The sequence below is a fragment of the Eurosta solidaginis genome, chromosome 4 (assembly GCF_040869045.1).
Source record: "Eurosta solidaginis isolate ZX-2024a chromosome 4, ASM4086904v1, whole genome shotgun sequence".
NCBI lineage: Eukaryota > Metazoa > Arthropoda > Insecta > Diptera > Tephritidae > Eurosta > Eurosta solidaginis.
This window is the reverse complement of record NC_090322.1, coordinates 25,190,689-25,209,162: the sequence shown is the minus strand read 5'-3', so window position 1 is coordinate 25,209,162 and position 18,474 is coordinate 25,190,689. Positions and strand designations below refer to the sequence as shown.

Genomic DNA, 18,474 nt, shown 5'->3' with positions numbered 1-18,474 from the left:
CCGAAGGCAATTCAATTTTCTTGCCAACGTAATACACGCCTATACACCATCGGTGGGGTATATAGAAATAAAGGATATCCGACCGTTCGATTACTACACTGGGAAACCAGTCACTGCATCGAATGGATCTGGATGTAGTATCGATTCCGATGGTCTAATCTTAAAAAATGCACACGTTGTTATCCCAAACCACACAACATGGTACGAGTGCGTTTCATGATGGGTGTACTTTTCCAGGTGAAGTGGAAGATATAGATCAAACATCTGATTTAGCTACGGTACGTATACACTGTAAAGATTTGCCAGTTATGACACTTGGAAATAGTGCAACTTGACGTACAAGTTACTGGGTTGTAGCGTTAGGCAGCTCATTGGCTTTAAGTAATACAGTCCCGGCTGATGTAGTCAGTTCACCACAGCATGTTTCCCCCGAATTGGGTTTGAAAAAAAATCGAGATATACGTTATATCCACCCCGATGTTGCCATCACATTTGGCTAGCTCTGGAGGGCCACTCGTTCATGTAGATGGTGAAGCGATTGGTGTTACAAGGGAAGTGACTGCTGGTATTCGTTTTGCTATACCCATTTACTATGTGAAATTAATTTTTTGAATAAAAGATTTGTACTGTGTGGGCACACATACGAGCGGTCCATCAGCTTTTTGCGGGGAAGAAAACGTCCTGTCAGCCCAACGCGGGGAACACCCACCCCTGACACAGAAGTGATTGAATTTATTATTGATGGTTTGGAGAGTAATGTTTCCAATATAACCCTTCTTTTAAGTGCTCGAACAATCAATGAGTTAAAGATGTTGGTGTCCCGGTATGAAAAGAAATATTTGAGTCGTGAAAGCGAAGAAATCACTAAGCTACCGTTCAGGGAAAGCAAAGTTGAAAATAAAGTGCATACAAATATCTGTTTTAATTGCTCACAAACAGGACATATAAAGCCTAACTGTCCATACCCTATGAGACCAAAAGGATCTTGTTTCCGATGCTGGGAAATGGGTCATGAGTATCGTTCATGTCCAAATCCCAAGAAAATTTTATACAAGCTAGTTAAGCAACAAGTAGGTAGCTGCAATTAACGATTTCGAAGATGTAGACAGTTATGAAGTAGTAGACGCTTTTAATGAAGTATGTAAATTAACGTTTTATAGTACGTTTTATATTTTTAAAAAGGTAGCGGACTTGTGTCCGCTTTCATATTTATTGGTTGTGATTCAACTTAAGAATAATTACAATGATTGTCTTAACTTAAAATTACACCTATCATTGGCCATACGTCACGTTGCATTTGCATGTGTGCCCTATTTCTTGTTATTGCCCAAAATCGAACTATTGCTGATTGTTGTTTACTGCGATCGTTGCTGACTGTTGTTTACTGTGCTTATTGCTGACTGTTGTTTGTTACAAATAAATCGATGATGAAGCATTTAATGAAGTTGCGCGTGCAGGCCATTGGTAAGGGTCAACTTGGTAAGCGGTTGCCTTAACTCTTCCCCCTTTAAGTGTGAGCGTCCTCGATCATTAGTAGAATGGCAAATTGTTAAAACTCACATATGTTGGAATATGATTTTCTTGACTTGACTGGCTAACTTCTTGATTCGTAATGGATTGTACTGGCTTTGCTATTTCTTCTTCTACATATCGTATTTCCACGGATCGTTTCCTTAGGAAGAAAATAAGTATTATGATTATTAGGAATGCTGCCGTTGTGAAACTTCCGACAGAGAGTGTCGCTTTTTTAATAGAATTGATTTGATGCGTGTTTTTGATGTGCAGGTCTTTTAAAGCTTCTAGGGAGAGTAATTCAATGTGGTCTTTTTCTAATGGAGTTGGCTGTAGTATTGCGGGAATGGTTTCAATTGATCTTGCTTCAACATTTTCGAATGTTTGGCCGTTTATTTTTATTGTTGCATTGTTAAATATTATCACATGCGTTCCATTGATTGGTTGAGATACTTTATCAGTTTGCACTTCGCCTTCGAACCGGTTTAGCAATATTACTCCGGGTTTGATTTCTTCTAAGGTAGGGACGTGATGGCCGTTCGTTGTCGAACAAGTCGAATTTAAACTATTTATTATTCTAGCTACACATAAGTCTTTACTTAAATCTATAACATTTGTTTCTTTACAGATCGTTAGATCATTATAACTTTCACAATCATTTTTTATTCCGTACAGTGAATATTTTCCTTTTAGTATTTCATTATACTCAGTTTTTATTATAGTATTTTTTGCCCTTTTTACAGGTCGTATGATAATTCTTCTAAATATTTCTTTCAGTGTCAGCGGTATTTTCACCATGTATAAAATTTTCATTCCTTTACTTAGTACATTTATTTGTGATATTTCTAGTGCTTCTTCGGCACTTTTAAATGGTATTTTTTCCTTTTTCATCTTGTTGATTGACAATTCTATTTCTTCTTTGCTTAGTATTACAGAGTTCAATATATTTTCTTTTGCCCATTGGATGGCATATTTTATATTTATTAATTCTTCCTTAATTAACCTAATTCTATTTTGCAAATTTATTATGATTTCCGTTAAAAGATTTTCCTCTTTTCTAATAGTGTTTATCATTCTATTAACTATATTAGTTATGTTATTTATTCTTTTTTCAAATAGGTTATTAATTACTACTTGCTCATTATTATTTTCGTTTAGATTATTTAAATTATTGGTTATTATGTTTAAATCTTCGTGGTCGGGAGATCCAGCTATGTATTTCCGTGCCGTTCCCAATATATCAATGGATCTTCTAGTTTTATAATTGATGTTAGAGGGTTTAAGTGTATTTAGGATTTCAAGGGTTTGAATGGTTTCATGTTTGAGGAGGGGATATAGGAAGTGATCGTTAGGGATTTGGTTATTTATCTCTTCATATGTCTCTGTCAAAAATTGTTCGTATTTTTCTAAGTCGATGAGGTGAATAAGTCTAAATGTTCCGTCTTGTATTTTCGCTTGTCCATTGTCTATTGTTACTAGTTGGGATTTGCTGTAGTCTAGAATTCGAACGTCTGAGGAAGAGGTAGTAGTAGTAATGAGGAGAATAAGAAGTTTGTAGAGGTCCATTTTGCCTGGAAATTTAATTAGGTTTTTATTAGAGATTTGTGAATTGTTCGTCCTGATACTGTTTTAACTGTTGTCCTGTGATTTTCCAAGACTTCCTCCTTTTTATACTTTGGAGTTAGCTTGGAACCTAGTCTCTTGTTAATTTTAACATAGATTATTTCTCCTATGGGGAAATCTTTATTTTCAGGTCTGTTTTTGTTGTGATACGAGAGATCCTGTTCTTGTTTTTTCCTGAGTAAGGCAATGTTTTCTTGCCTTTTCTGTTCTAATTGTTGTGGGTCATTGTAAAGTCTATTTCCGAAAAATATCTCTATGGGTTTGTTCTTTGTGGTTGAGTGAATCGACGAATTGTATTCCTGTACCGATTTAAATAGAAGTTCTTCGAATGTTATTGTAGGCTGATTGCTTTTGAGACATCTCATTATTTCTGAAAGTGTGCTGTGGAATCTTTCTACCTGACCGTTACTTGTGCTACTGTACGGTGGTGTGGTGTGGACGTTAATGGACATTTCATCCTTAAGTAAGGATGAAATTGAGGCAGAGTTAAGAGATTTTTCGTTATCAATTACTACGAGTCTTGGTATTCCAAATGCGATCATTAGTTCTCGAATCGGATCTTTAATATGCTCTATTGCTCTAGAAGGTATCATTTTAACCTGGGCATATTTAGAGAATTTATCAATTGCGGTAAGTATTAGTTTTTTCTCAGTGGAATATATGTCAACGTGAACTATTTCACCAGGAAACTGAGGAATGGGGGTCGGCTGAATTTGCGGTTTTGCTGGATGCCTATCGTATTTTTGGACGCGACAAGTTGAACATTTTTTTACAAATTGTTCAATTTTCGCATACATTCTTGGAAAGTAGAATTTACGTAAAATTTGGGTTTTATTTTCGCGGCTGTTTCTGTGAGCTCGTTGATGTTCTTCGATTATAATTTGCTCTTGTTCTGTTTCTGATGTGACGTCCTGAAGTAGAGTTTGTGTGTAACGGATTTTAACATTACTAAAGTGGAGAGGAATTATTTCCTGAATTTTACCCATCAACCCTTCTGTAGTGTACAGACCGTTGACGAGGGCTGGATCTAAATATCTTTTAAATATATCAATGATGTCCTGTGTAGAAAAGTTTGGCTTTGTAATTGTATGTCTGTGGAAAGTAGGGAATGGTAACTGGAACGAGTAGCTATCCTCGTTGCCAAACATTAGAAACAATTGATTCTTAAAAGCATTTATGGGGGCTTCAGTGGCAGGAATGAGAGGGTGTGAGGAGCTTTCGTTGCTATGTTCTGTAGTTGTGAGGGTGTTAATGTCAGTTTGTGGCGGTCTTGATAGTGCATCTGCAACAACGTTTGTTTTTCCGGGCTTGTACTTCATCTCATAGTTGTATTCTTCCAGGATACACTTCCATCTTTTCATTTTTCCATTGTGGTTTTTATTGCTCAATGCAAAAGTGAGTGGCTGGTGATCGGTGAAAATTACAACCTTTGCAGATCCATATAAGTAGTTTCGTAAGGAAGTGAGGGCCCAAATTATTGCCAGCATTTCTTTTTCATTTGCGGCGTAATTCTCCTCAGTTTTATTTAGTGATCGAGATATGAAAGTTATCGGTTTACCCGATTGTTCAAGGACGGCACCTAAAGCGTAGTTTGAAGCGTCTGTGGTGAGGTGGAATTCTTCTTTGAAATTAGGGTACGATAGTATGACTTCTTGCGATGTTAATGCTGATTTTATTTTATTGAAGGCATCAATAGCGTCGTTATCGAACACAACCGGCTTTTTGTTTGAAGAATTTTTGGACGCATGTCCATCTTCCCCTCTTAAAAGCGAGGTCAGAGGTTTTGCTAGCTTAGCGTAATCTCTGATGAAGCGTCGATAATAGCCCGAGAGGCCAAGAAAAGATCTTAGGTCTTTCAATGTTCGTGGACATGGGAATTCTTGAATGGCTTTTACTTTAGCGGGATTGGTCTTTATACCTGTGGGGGATATGATAAATCCTAAAAATTCGACCTCTTGACGAAAAAATTCGCACTTGTCGAGCTGGACTTTCATGTTCGCTTTTTCTAGCGTATGAAAAATTTTTTCGACGTTTTGAAGATGGCTTTGTTCGTCTTTGCCAAACACTATTATATCGTCTATGTAGGCATAACATATTTTTCCTATGTGCTCCTTCAATATATCGTCGAGTGCGCGCTGGAAAATAGAGGGTGCGTTCTTTAGTCCGAACGGAAGTCTTGTGAATTCGTACTTCCCGTTGTTAATCGAAAATGCTGTCTTTTCAATGTCTGATTCTTTTAATGGAATCTGATGGAAGCCACTTTTCAGGTCGAGAACGGAAAAATATTTGTTGTTTCCCAGCTGTGAGATAACCTCATTGATTTCTGGGATTGGGTATCTGTCAGCTATTGTTTGAGTGTTAAGTTTTCTGTAATCTATTACTAGTCTATATTTTCTTTGTCCTGATGCATCAATTTTTTTTGGCACAACCCACACGGGTGAGTTATATGGTGAACGGGATGGTCTGATGATTCCATCTTTTAGTAGATTTCCTATTTCTTTTGTTACGAAGTCTCTCATAGCAAGGGGGTATGGGTAGTATCTTGTATAGACTGGGGTATCAGAGGAGGTCCTGATTTCTCCTACTACTGTAGTGGTGTATGTTAATTTTTCATCGGGCTCTGAAAAAAGATGTGGATAACGTCTAGTCAAATGGTGTATGTGTTGTTTTTGTGTAGCTGTCATATGGTCAGTTCTAATGTCAATTTTATTAACGGTTGGAGAAAGTTTCTGTTTAATTTTTATTCTTAGGCCATTACCTAATGTCAGGGTATCGTCGCGTATATTTATTGTTGAACAAAGGTCCTTAAGACTGTCATTTCCTATTATTCCGTCAAAGGATTTTAATGTGGGAAGTAAGAAGAATTTCAAAGGTGTGTCATTCTTGCCGAATATATTAATGATGGTATGGTGGGTAATTGCAACCTGTCCGGCAATAGAGTTCGCGATGAAGGGTTCGTCGTTGGGTATTTTCTTTGGGACATGACAGGGTTGGATATAGTTTTTGCTCGATCCTGTATCGATCAACATTTTAAGAATTTTCCCGTTCTTCGTTCTACATTCGACGTAGGGTAACGAAGAACTTCTCATTCTAAAAAATGGATATCAATATGGTCCTGCTTTTCAGGATATGAGCATCCCTCCGCGTATTCCTGGACTGATTGTCCATTTCCTTCTGCTGTTAATGCTGTCTCGTACTCCTGTGCAGTAGGAGTCCAGTTTGGTTGATAGTATTGGTCAGTGTTGTATTGTGGATCTTGTTGGTAGTTTTGTTGGTGGTCTTGCTGGTAATCTTGCTCACTTGCCTCTACGTGGAAATTCCTCTGCTGTTTTAGGGGTACTTGTTGTGAGGAGTTTGATTGTCTCTTCACACCATTATTGGCTTGTGGTCTATTCATATAGTTTACCACTCTTGAATGTAGGGATTTGTCGACGTCCATTGGTTCTGGACGTGGAAGTTGAGGCTTGAAAGGGGTTTGTTGACCAAATGGTCTATTTGGTTGATTATTTTGGAAATTGTTAAAGGTAGGTTGAGGGCGATAGTGATACGCAAGATTCTGGGCTTGCATCTGAGGTCTTGGCATGTATGCCAACTGGGGGTAAAATTCATTGGCTGGTTTTTTGGGTGGTAGAGGTGGTCGGAAGTCATGAGGCTTCCTATTTGCGCTATTGCTATTCATTGCGTAATGGGAACGAAAGCTTTGGTTCTCAAATTTTAGGCACAAGTGAAGAGCCTGGGGAAGATCTACTGGCTCTCTCATTCCAAGCAATCTTGGTAGATCACCTTTCAGTCCTCGTATGAAAGTGTCGAGGGCTTTATCACGGTATGTGCGGGTAAGTAAATGCATAGATTCTGCACCGACTTCCATGCATCCGAGCTTATTGAGGATAAGGGAGAGATGGGAATAGACGCGTTGGTAGAATTCTTGAATAGTGAGGTTGCCCTGCACTAGAGAGGTCATTTGGTACTCGAGAGTACCTAAATCTCGCTTATCGGCGTAATGGAGAGTAAGGCATCTTGAAATAGCCTTCCAATCCAATGGTGTATTGTAAGATTCGAGAGCAATATCGGCGTTGCCCACAACTTTGTTCCTTATAACATTAAGGATGCCGTAGTATTTTGGCGTTCCTTTTAGGGGCTCGTAGATCTGAAGGATACGATCTACGCTTTTTTTCCGAGAGTTAAACTCTCCTGGATTACCAGAAATTCGCGGAGGCATCGAACAACGTCCGGTATTTTGTCGAGTTCCGTTATGTTGTTCAAGTGGTTTTCGTCTATGGTTACGTCAGATATGTTGGAAAAGCAAGCGTTTGGGTTAAGGGCTGCCTGTACTAAATTTCGTCCTTCCTGCTTAAGGATATTGGTGACAAGTCCTGTCACTATGGTTGTTAATTGATCCATATTAAATTGACCTGAAGGAGCGGTAGTTGGTTGAGAAGGTGGGTTAGGCGCATTTGCATTTAACACAGGGGGTCGGATTATGCCATTAGGGTTTGACATTGTTTGAAAAACTTATATTATATCAGTTTGCTATTATTAATACTATTAATATATTTTTTTTCGTGTTATTATTCTCTGGAGGGTCCCTTTGGTGGTGAATCGCAGAGAATATTCGCTGTTATAAGCTGGAGGCTCCCCACGAACGTGGTGAATCGCAGCTTTGAATTATATTATTTTATGGCTGTACAAGCCAGATATTATTATAAATTGGTATATTAGATTGTAAACTAGTCTAAGCAATATTTAGTTTCCTAAAAAAAAATTTGTGGTAAATCCTTATGATTATTATTCTTTCTTTTGGATTTTGTTTTTTTTCAAAATTTCTTATGTCTGTCCTAATTTCTTTTCTCTCAATAATAAATATTTTATTTTTATTATTTTTTTTTTTCGCTAAGATATTCTGATATAATTTCGATATGATTTATTTTGCATCAATAATTTATAATTTTTTTCACTTTAATATTTTGGTATACTTTCGATATATGTAATTTCTTTCCTTTATTTTTTTTCAATCACTTCGCTATAATTTCACTTTAGAAAAAAAAAAATTTTATATTACCTAAACTAATCTTACGGTAAGCGCCTCCTGGCGGTGGGATATTGCTCCTTTTTGCTGCCGCTACTCTGGTATCGCCAAATCGCACTATTGGAGACGTGCGTTCTTCCTACAGGAATCCAACGCTGGGTTCTTTGGGGCTGGCTTTTGCCTCGATATTCACGAAACTCGTTTTTTCGCGTTGGCACTTTTTGCCAAATACTATTCGACCGAATACTTATTTTATCGAACACAATAACACCGGCCCCTTCGTTGGGCGCCAATTAACGTTTTATAGTACGTTTTATATTTTTAAAAAGGTAGCGGACTTGTGTCCGCTTTCATATTTATTGGTTGTGATTCAACTTAAGAATAATTACAATGAATGTCTTAACTTAAAATTACACCTATCATTGGCCATACGTCACGTTGCATTTGCATGTGTGCCCTATTTCTTGTTATTGCCCAAAATCGAACTATTGCTGATTGTTGTTTACTGCGATCGTTGCTGACTGTTGTTTACTGTGCTTATTGCTGACTGTTGTTTGTTACAAATAAATCGATGATGAAGCATTTAATGAAGTTGCGCGTGCAGGCCGTTGGTAAGGGTCAACTTGGTAAGCGGTTGCCTTAACTTGTATTAAGTTCCATAATAATGAAAAAGCAGTTTTTAATAAGTATATTGCTCTCTTTGACACCGGTAGTCCGGTTAGTTTGATTCGTGAACCTCATGTTCCAGTTGAGCTGACAAGAGCAAGCAGACGTCCATTAAATTCAACTTTTATTGGTGTTGGAGGAAATAAATTATCAATTAAAAATGAGATAGATTGTTTAGTAAATTTTAAAAATGAAATAAAAACAATTAAGGTTTTCATACTATCGGATGAATGTTTGCTCATGCCAGTAATTTTGGGGCGAGATTTCCTGTCTAAATTTAATATTTGTTTAAAAAAATTTAAACTTAAATATTCCAAGGAAAAATTAATACAAATAAGGAAAATTTGTGGTATTGTAAATGAAAAAAATTTAACTCATAATGTCAGCAGATACGATCTTTTAAGATCAATCAATGATAGTCCGAAGCCTACTTTATCTCTAGTAAACGGATGTAATAATGAAAGTGCAGATACTAATGATATATTTTGCATTGATATTTTTTCCGATTTGCCAGAACCAGATATAAACCTTAAATTAGATAAAACTAAGAAATTAACTTTGCATGATATAATAACAACATCCTACCTTAAACCAAAGGATATAACGGTTCGTCCACTCGATTGTGAAATGAAAATTCATTTGACGACCGAAACCCCATTTTATTGCACCCCGCGACGCTTATCTTATTTAGAAAAAAATGAGGTACAAATTACTATTGATGAGCTGATGAAGGAAGGGATCATTAGACCTAGTAACTCACCATATGCTTCTGCAATAGTTTTAGTTAAAAGAAAAGGTAAAATGCGAATGTGTATAGATTACAGAGGTTTAAATAAATTAACAGTGAGGGATAACTACCTGCTACCTTTAATAGATGACTGCATTGAATATTTAGAAGGGAAAAATATATTTACAGTATTAGACTTAAAAAGTGGATTTCATCAAGTCAAGATGTCTCCAGAATCTGTTCAAAATACTGCTTTTGTAACGCCGAATGGGCAATATGAGTATTTAAGAATGCCATTTGGATTAAAAAATGCACCTGCTGTATTCCAAAGATTTATAAATACGATTTTTAGAAACTTCATTGATTCAAAACAACTAATTATATATATGGATGATATAATAATAGCTTCGCGAAATTTTGAGGAACATAAAGAATTATTAGATTTAGTTTTGAAACGTATTTCAGAAAAAGACTTAAAGTTAAATCTTAACAAATGTAAATTTGGCTATCACGAAATTGAATATTTAGGATATTTTGTAACTTCTAAAGGCATTTCACTTACAGATACTCATTTGAAGACAATAAAAAATTATCCTATACCAAGAAACCAAAAAGAGTTACACTCTTGCATAGGACTTTTTTCCTTTTTTCGACGCTTCGTACCATCATTTTCTCGGATTGTGAAACCATTACAACAACTGCTTAAACAAAATATAAGCTTTGATTTTAACGAACAGTGTGTTAGTGCATTTCAGGAACTTAAAACTAAATTGACTGAAAGTTCAGTGTTAGCTATTTATAATCCTTTAAAAGAAGCAAAACTACATTGTGATGCAGGTTCATTGGGGTTCGGATCAATTTTATTGCAGCGTCAAGATGATGGTAAATTTCATCCAGTTTCTTATTTTTCAAAAACTGCTACAAGTGCTGAAAGCAGATACCATAGTTTCGAACTTGAAACTCTAGCAATAATTTATGCGTTGAAAAGATTTAGAGTATATCTTGAAGGTATTCCAATTAAAATTGTTACAGATTGCAATTCACTTGCATTGACTTTAGGGAAGAAACAGGTGAATGCTCGAATTGCAAGATGGGCATTAGAACTTGAAAGTTTTAATTATACTATTCAACATCGAATTGGTGCATCTATGGGACATGTTGATGCGTTAAGTCGATGTCAAGTTGCCAGCATAGATATTAGTGAAGCTGAATTTCAAATACAGCTAGCCCAAGAACGTGACAATGAAATACGAGCTTTAAAAGAACGCATGGAAAAAGAGGAAGTAATAGACTTTAAATTTTCAAATGGTTTAATTTATAGAGACAAAGGAGAAGGAAAAGTAGCACTTTATGTGCCAAAAGAAATGGAAGACAATATTATAAGACTGATACATGAAAAAATAGGACATCAATCTGTTCAAAAAACCGTGAAGACTGTCACGTACACCTTTTAGGGGTGAATCCGCCCCTTTGCGCAATCAAGGTGGAATGTCCCCCAGCTAGCTCAGGGCGAGAGGTCGGGGCCCTTAACCCTTGTCCACCTTGATGCGGGGCGGATGTCACAATCATCATTAAACTTACATCCGTGCACCTCCCTCGCAGAAAGCCCACCCTGCCTTGGACCGCTCAAATTTCTGCTTGGCAGCGAGTCCCCTTTTCCTCTGCTCCAAATGACCCTACATACTCACCCTAATGCCATCTTCACCCCTCCCCAACCAATTAAATTTAGCAAACCATTTTAATTTCTTCTTTCAGTTCAATTTAGTTCTAACATATTTATTTGAATTTCTTATAACTATACAAGGTAATATAACAGCCTCCGATTCCTAACTAACCACGTATCTTAAATGCGCATTCACTTATTTAAAATGGAATATGTATGCGGTATACGGATATTGTACATTACTCACACTATTTCCACAAAAAAAATGACGCAATACTATGTTATGTAATTATGTTTTCGGAACAAACAATACAAAAAAAAAAACGTATCGAATAAGTAAATTATTTAAATATATGTTCAATATGGATTTCAAAAAAAACAATAAACTCACACCAGAGGCTCTTTCTTCACCTCTTTTATTTATGTGACAAAAAGTTCGCTCTCGCGATTTTGAACATTATATAATCCTTAGGCCAACAAAAAAAAGAAATATACAACGAATGATTCAGATATATAAACAGTGTTACCCACAAAAACTTATATGTACGCGTATATAAAGACTGTAAGTATATTTCGGACCTTTCGTCACCAAAGTAAAACCAAACTTTCGTAGGCCCAATTCGAGCAAAATTCTAAGTTATCACGCACCCTAAAGCCTACCTAAAAGAGCTCTTTTACGTTGGTTGAGGGGGAATCGTTCGAACTGGTGTCTTTCCAACCAGGTTGATTTAGGCAAAATTTCTTCGTTTGGTGCTTCCGGTGAGCGATTGGCACTTCTTCATGTAGGCAACATTCAATAATATAGGTTCTACATTAATTTACACATAATATATTAGGTAGCTCAAAAAAATTAAGACAGAAATATAAATGGCTATTATATCTACATATATGCTATTAATTCGAAAAATTATGTTGGTTGGTATATTTCCGGTAGTTATATTCTCGCCAGCACTGTGGCCAGATTCCTACGTGGTGGTTATTGTCCTCGCTTATCGGTTCCTTATTGACGTAAAATCGGTTGATGGTAAGAATCTTAAGACGTGAAATCGGTTGAAATATCATATGAGATCAGTTAAAAATAATTTGGAAGATCTGTTGAAAATAATTTCCTGGCGCTGGCATGTATCAGGTAACTAGGAATGTTCTTCCCACTGGAGGAACGAAAAATTGATTAGCGCGAATTTATGATGGAGTATCCGCCAATTTGGCGTTCACGCGTTTTGGAACGTCCGTATGTGAAATATAAATTGGCTTCACCCATGCTAGGGTGGCTGTGAACAAAAATGAAAACTATCCCCAACAAAAAAAATTATTTTTACCAGAAAATTATACAAAAGAAAGTTTTTAGAAACAGAAAGTGGGATTTTCACTTGACTATTTTGTGGTGATTGTGGTCACCGAATGTGAATGCCAATTTGACGCAGAAAAAAAAATAACACTTTTTTGTTCTTTTGGAACTTACCAAAACGTTTGTAGTGCGCTCCGGACAGTCTCCTTCGGCTCGATCGTCTCTCGAAGATTACCACGGTAAGTGGCTGGTTATGCCGCATATATGTACAAAAAAAAGGATCAGGCTTTCCTTAGGTGTGTCTCCACTTTCTTGTTCCACCCTATCACAGGATCTTCTCGTGACTTACCGCTGCATTACCATTATTACCACAGATACTTGTCGTAGAAACTTGAGGCTTTTAGCATTACTATTATTGCCCAGATTCCGGAGTAGTTTTCGAAATCTAGGGCCTTTTGGCCAACACTTCGTTAACAAAAAAAAAATTTACGACTTTGTCCTTTTGGACCTTGCGCGCACAGGAAATTTACTTAAATTAAATTTTCACCGATTTCGTTTATTCAACTTTCCCGCCACCACTTTGAACACCCGCACACTACCGCTTTGCTTGCTTTTCAATAATACAATAGTTTTACATGTCCTACAGTAACCCCCTTTTATATCGTTGGAATCGATCTCCGGCACCGTTTTCCTATACCGTTTTGTTTTGTCATCCTTCAGAATCAATCGCAACCATCTACACTCTATATTCATCTCTTTCCTATATTCACCACTCTCGATGGCTAACTGGCAACCCTTGGAAAAGAGCTTTTGCCAATTCCTCTATTGTGAATATACCCCATGTTTGACAGTTCTCTTATTTATTTACCTTTTTTTTTTTTTATATCGTACGAATTAATGTCCGCGGTATTTTATTAACTATTGAATATTTTAAATAAAAATAGATTTAGTGCGCGAGTGTTTGTTGTGAAAAGGGCAGTGCGGTTTATAGGCCCTACATTGCGCATCTGGGGCGGCTTGGAAGAAGCCACTTTGCCCCTATGGTTCGATGGCGCAGGGATCAACGATATCCACAAATTCTTGGAGTTTTGGAGCAGTAATCGACTGCTGAAAGCGTCCAAAAATATCGGGAAAGGTGTCCAGCGACACTTACATGCCTCAGGCACAATAACATGTAATAAAAAAATTAAAATTTCATTTATAAACATTTGCAGTTGATGTTGCCAACTTTCATGTGGTTGTTGTAACTTTCATGCATTTGTTACCCAACACAAAAAAATTGTGCACTTAGATAAGTGTTACGCTTTCATGCCCTCAATAATTAAAGTGTTTTGTTTTCTTTATTTTTATTTCAGTGTGTATCTTAGGAGGCTCCGGCTTTGAGGCGTAGAGGACGAGATGTTGGGACTTTGGGATGTCGAGTTTACGGGAAGTACACTTGCTTCAAAAAATGAATCTAAGGATTGTTACTTTTGCATACCTTTTTATTTCGTCTTTCTAGGTGCTTTTGCCAATGCCTTGAGAGTTCGGCCGTACCACTCGAGCGGGCCAAGGTACGCCCAACGCGGGGAACACCCACACCCTGACAACGTCTCCTGCCTCGAGAGCTCAGCCGGGCATACGTCGAATTAGGTGCCGTTACGGGAAGTAAAAAAAGTTATAATGTATATATAAGAACCATTACTTTTTGTGTTCTTTTTAGATATTTTGGACGAGCGTTTTATGGAAACGTCCATCCCCGCCGACTTGACCCTCATCGACGGGATGGTATTAACGCAAGTAATGAGATATTTTTATGTCCATTTAATAACATTTTGTATTCTTTACAGGTTACAACGCGGCATTTTAGTACTAAGTTATATAGTACACAATTAAGTAGTTTTAAGTTATTTACCCGTAAATTATTTAGATCAGGGTTAACTAGTATTAAGTTAATTATTAAGGGTTAGGTTCTGTAGAATTAGGTTCTTTAGGATTCGTTTATTGTTTAAGGTCCTTCGCGTGCCAGGCCCCTAAACTCTTCCCTGCCAACGACTCTAACAAGTACATATTGTTACCTAGCGCCTTAGTAATTCGACACTTAGTGAACTTGCGACAAAATTTAGCGTTTACATTTTGTTTAAAGTCGCTAAGTACAAAGTTCCGCTTGTAAATTTCTTGACCGGGCTTAAATTGTACTTCGCGGATCCTTTTGTTGTAACGCGCCGCGTTGCTCTCATACGCTTCGTGCAAATTCTCTTTTATTTTCTCGCGCATTAATCTAAGCCTGTCACTATGATCAAGCACAAACATTTCATTGTCATTAAGACAACTCAGTTTCCTTGCGAGGGCATAATCCGCGCCGTTCGTGAACATATTGAATCCGAAAAGTGCAAAGTATGGCGACACTCCTGTCGCAGAGTGCACTGCACTCCGAAGAGAACACTCAATCTCGGTTAGGTATAAATCCCAATCCCTATGGTCATTTTCTAAATATGATCTGATCGCAGCTAACACCGATTGGTTTGCCCTTTCGGCGGCATTCGATTGCGGTGAATAAAAAGCTGTTTTTAGGTGTCTAACCCCGTACGTTTCTAATAGTTCCGAGAACTGTTTGGATACAAATTGTTTACCGTTATCGGAATGTACGATTTCCGGTACGCCGAACTTATGAAAAATTTCTTCGGTTAAGAACTTAACCACATTGCTCGCGGTAGCTTCGCGCATTGCCTTCAAAAAAATGAACTTTGAGAAATGATCAATAATGATAAAAATGGAACAGTTTCCGCGTTTCGACCTCGGATATTTGCCTAAAAAGTCAATATATAATTTCTGAAATGGGCGGACTGTTACCACCTCCTTTCCGATCCCTGGCTTTAAAATTGCATTACAAGGCTTGGTTTCCTTACAGGTCTGGCATTCTCGCACAAAGTTGCGAACCTGTACCACCATGTTAGGCCAATAGTATAACCTCCTAAGTCTATGTAGAGTTTTCGCCATACCCCCGTGCGCAGTTATCTCTGGACAATGTGCGTTTTCGATGAGGGTTGACGTCAGAGCTTCAGGGACCCACAACTTCCACTCATTTTCTTCTAATTCTACATTTTTAGGCAAAAACTTTTTAAAAACCATGCCGTCCTCTACCTTAAGATCAGGCAACCTTTCTCTATTGTTTTCAATCGTGTTAATTAATTCTTTATACTCCTTCGATTCGAACTCAACTGTGTCCAGATTTGCTATTGGGGATTCGGCAATCTCTGCTATACAGCGCGAGAGCGTATCCGCCACTATATTGTCGGCACCTTTACGGTGTTCTATTTCGAAATTAAAAGCTTGTAGTTGTAATGACCACCTAGCTAGTCTTCCATTTAAATCTTTTAAAGACATTAGCCATTTAAGGCTAGCGTGGTCGGTCACTATTGTAAAGGGCATTAAGTCAATATATGGTCGAAATCTCTTGACGGCCATCACCGCCGCAAGACATTCCTTCTCCGTTGTACGATATTTTCTTTGACATTCGTTGAACTTTTGTGAAAAGTATGCGATTGGCTTTTCTGCATCATCACTTTCTTTTTGGTAGAGTACTGCACCCAGACCATAATCAGATGCATCGCATTGTATGAAAAATCTTTTTGAGAAATCAGGGTGTCTGAGAACTGGAGCACTTGTGAGTGCTCTCTTCAAGCTATTGAATGCTTCCACTGCTTCTTCAGACATTTCGAACTTTCTCCCCTTCTTCAACGAATCTGTCAAAGGTGCTGCCATTGTGGCGAAATCTTTTATAAATCTCCTATACCATCCTGCAGTTCCGAGGAAACTGCGCACCTCTTTTACCGTTTTTGGAACAGGGATTTTCTGTATTGCTTTGACCTTCTCAGGATCTGTCTTTAACATCCCGCCTCCTACAATATAACCTAAATATGGCAACTCTTTAAAACAAAATTTCGATTTATTCAACCCAATCGTAAGGTTCGCGTCTCTTAAGCAGATGACGACTTCTTGTAAAATTCGAAGATGTGAGTCAAAGTCAGGAGCGATGATTAATAAGTCATCCAAATAGATAAAAACATTTGACTTTAGTCTTTGTGGAATGACACGGTCCATTAGGCGACATAGACTTTGGGCCGCATTGCACAATCCAAATGGCATTGTAACGAATTGGTAGAGTGGACGTCCAGGCACGGTAAACGCGGTATAAGGTTTACTAGCTTCGTCTAGCTCGATTTGCCAAAACGCGAACTTTAGGTCGACGCTACTTATAAAGTGTGTGTCGTCAATGCGACTTAGTATACCCTCTATATTTTGTAGGGGGTACGCGTCTTTTACAGTGACGGCGTTTAGTTTACGAGCGTCTAAACAAAAGCGATTTTTCCCCGGCTTCCTCACCACTGTCGTTCGGTTACTCCAGGGGCTCTCACTCTCCTCTATAACGCCCAACTCCAACATTTTGTTGACCTCCTCATATACGATGGCTTGCATTGCCGGCGAAAGAGGATAATGTCGCTCCTTAATAGGTACTGCTTCGTCGACTAACTTTATTGTATGCTTTTCCAAGCTAGTTCGTCCTAACCCGTGATCTTCATATGTCCTAAACTCTTTTACTACTTTTTCTAAACGTTCTTCCTGCTCTGGCGTTAAACAGTGTAAAACCCGACGTTCGTTCCTGTCTTCATCAGATACCAACTCTTGCTCTATTTTTGTTAGATCTATTTCATCCACGGTAATAACTTCAGGTGCCAACTGAAACGCCCTCCAAAAGTCGACTCCGAGGTAGATCTTTTGTTCAAGATATGGGCATAAAAAAAATGTAATTTTTTGTTCCGCTGTATTAAACTTTACCGGTAAAGTGATTTTGCCTAAGACATTATGTCTGCGGCCGCCTGCAGTTGTGACAGAAGACACATAACGTTCGATAGGAACTCCTAATCCTTCTACAAATTCCCGACAGCCACGGCCTAGAATATTGACGGAGGCGCCAGTATCTAGTAGGCCGCGTGTTTGTATGCCCTTTATATCTATATCCGCATACACACGCGGGTCTGTTGTACTTATTTTCCTAATAGATGCCACTACCTTCTGTCGGAGTTTTTTCCTCTTTTTAAATCGTTCCCTTGCCTTCTGAATTTTACGCGAAACTGCCCGACGTCCCATAACAATGCTTTCTGCAAAAATTCTTTCCCGAGTTTCGAGGTATTTTCTAAATCGTTCTTCATAGGATATCGTACTTTCCTTCCTGGTGTTTGATGTGCTTCTGGTTTTTGGGGTTTTCTTAAAAATGCAAATATCAGTGGTAACTTCGGATTCAAGGTCCGGTTCGGTATTTGTTGACGCGTCTACTTTGACGAGGTTTGGGTGGAGCGCGATTCCCCCGTCACAATCGCGTTTCCCGCTGGGTTACACATTGGGCATTTAGGAGTAGTAACATCCTGTTTGCCACATTTGTAACAGAAAATGCGCCGCTGAAGCGACATGCATTCGGTAAAGAAGTGGCCGTCAGCGCCACAATTCCAGCATGAAACGTTTCTGCGAACGCCCGACTGCTTATTTGAAGACTGATGACGTATTTCCTCCACGGTGACTTGACCCTCATCACCGGGAGCAAAACGCTCATCATCTTCAGCTTGATAAATTTCGTTTACCTGTTGTGTGCGTGGCGTAAAACTACTCAGCGGTATGCGGTCTCGGCGCGGAAAACATCGTTCGACTTCCTTACATTCCATCCGTAATTGGTCTAAGGAATATGCCGAAATAGGGTAGACCATTTTAGCTAACGATTCGCGCAAGTTTCCTTTTACTAATCGTACTATCTCGTATTCGGGTATCGGATTTTTGAGTCGCGAACGTAAAATACCAACTGCGTGAAAATACTCGTCGATATTTTCTCCAGGCCTTTGCTTCCTTTCTGTCAGTTCCCTAAGGATCTCAAAATCTGTACGTTGGTCTGAAAATTGGCGTAGCAGCGCGAGTTGCAAGCTCGGCCAGTCGACTCT

The 18,474-nt window shown here is 38.2% G+C and overlaps 1 protein-coding gene across 1 annotated transcript in view; it reads left to right on the top strand.

Moving 5' to 3' along the window:
* Mybbp1A (MYB binding protein 1a) overlaps nt 1–18,474 on the top strand; it is a 168,411-nt gene that overhangs the window by 130,141 nt on the left and 19,796 nt on the right. The gene's annotated exons all lie outside the window — the stretch shown is intronic.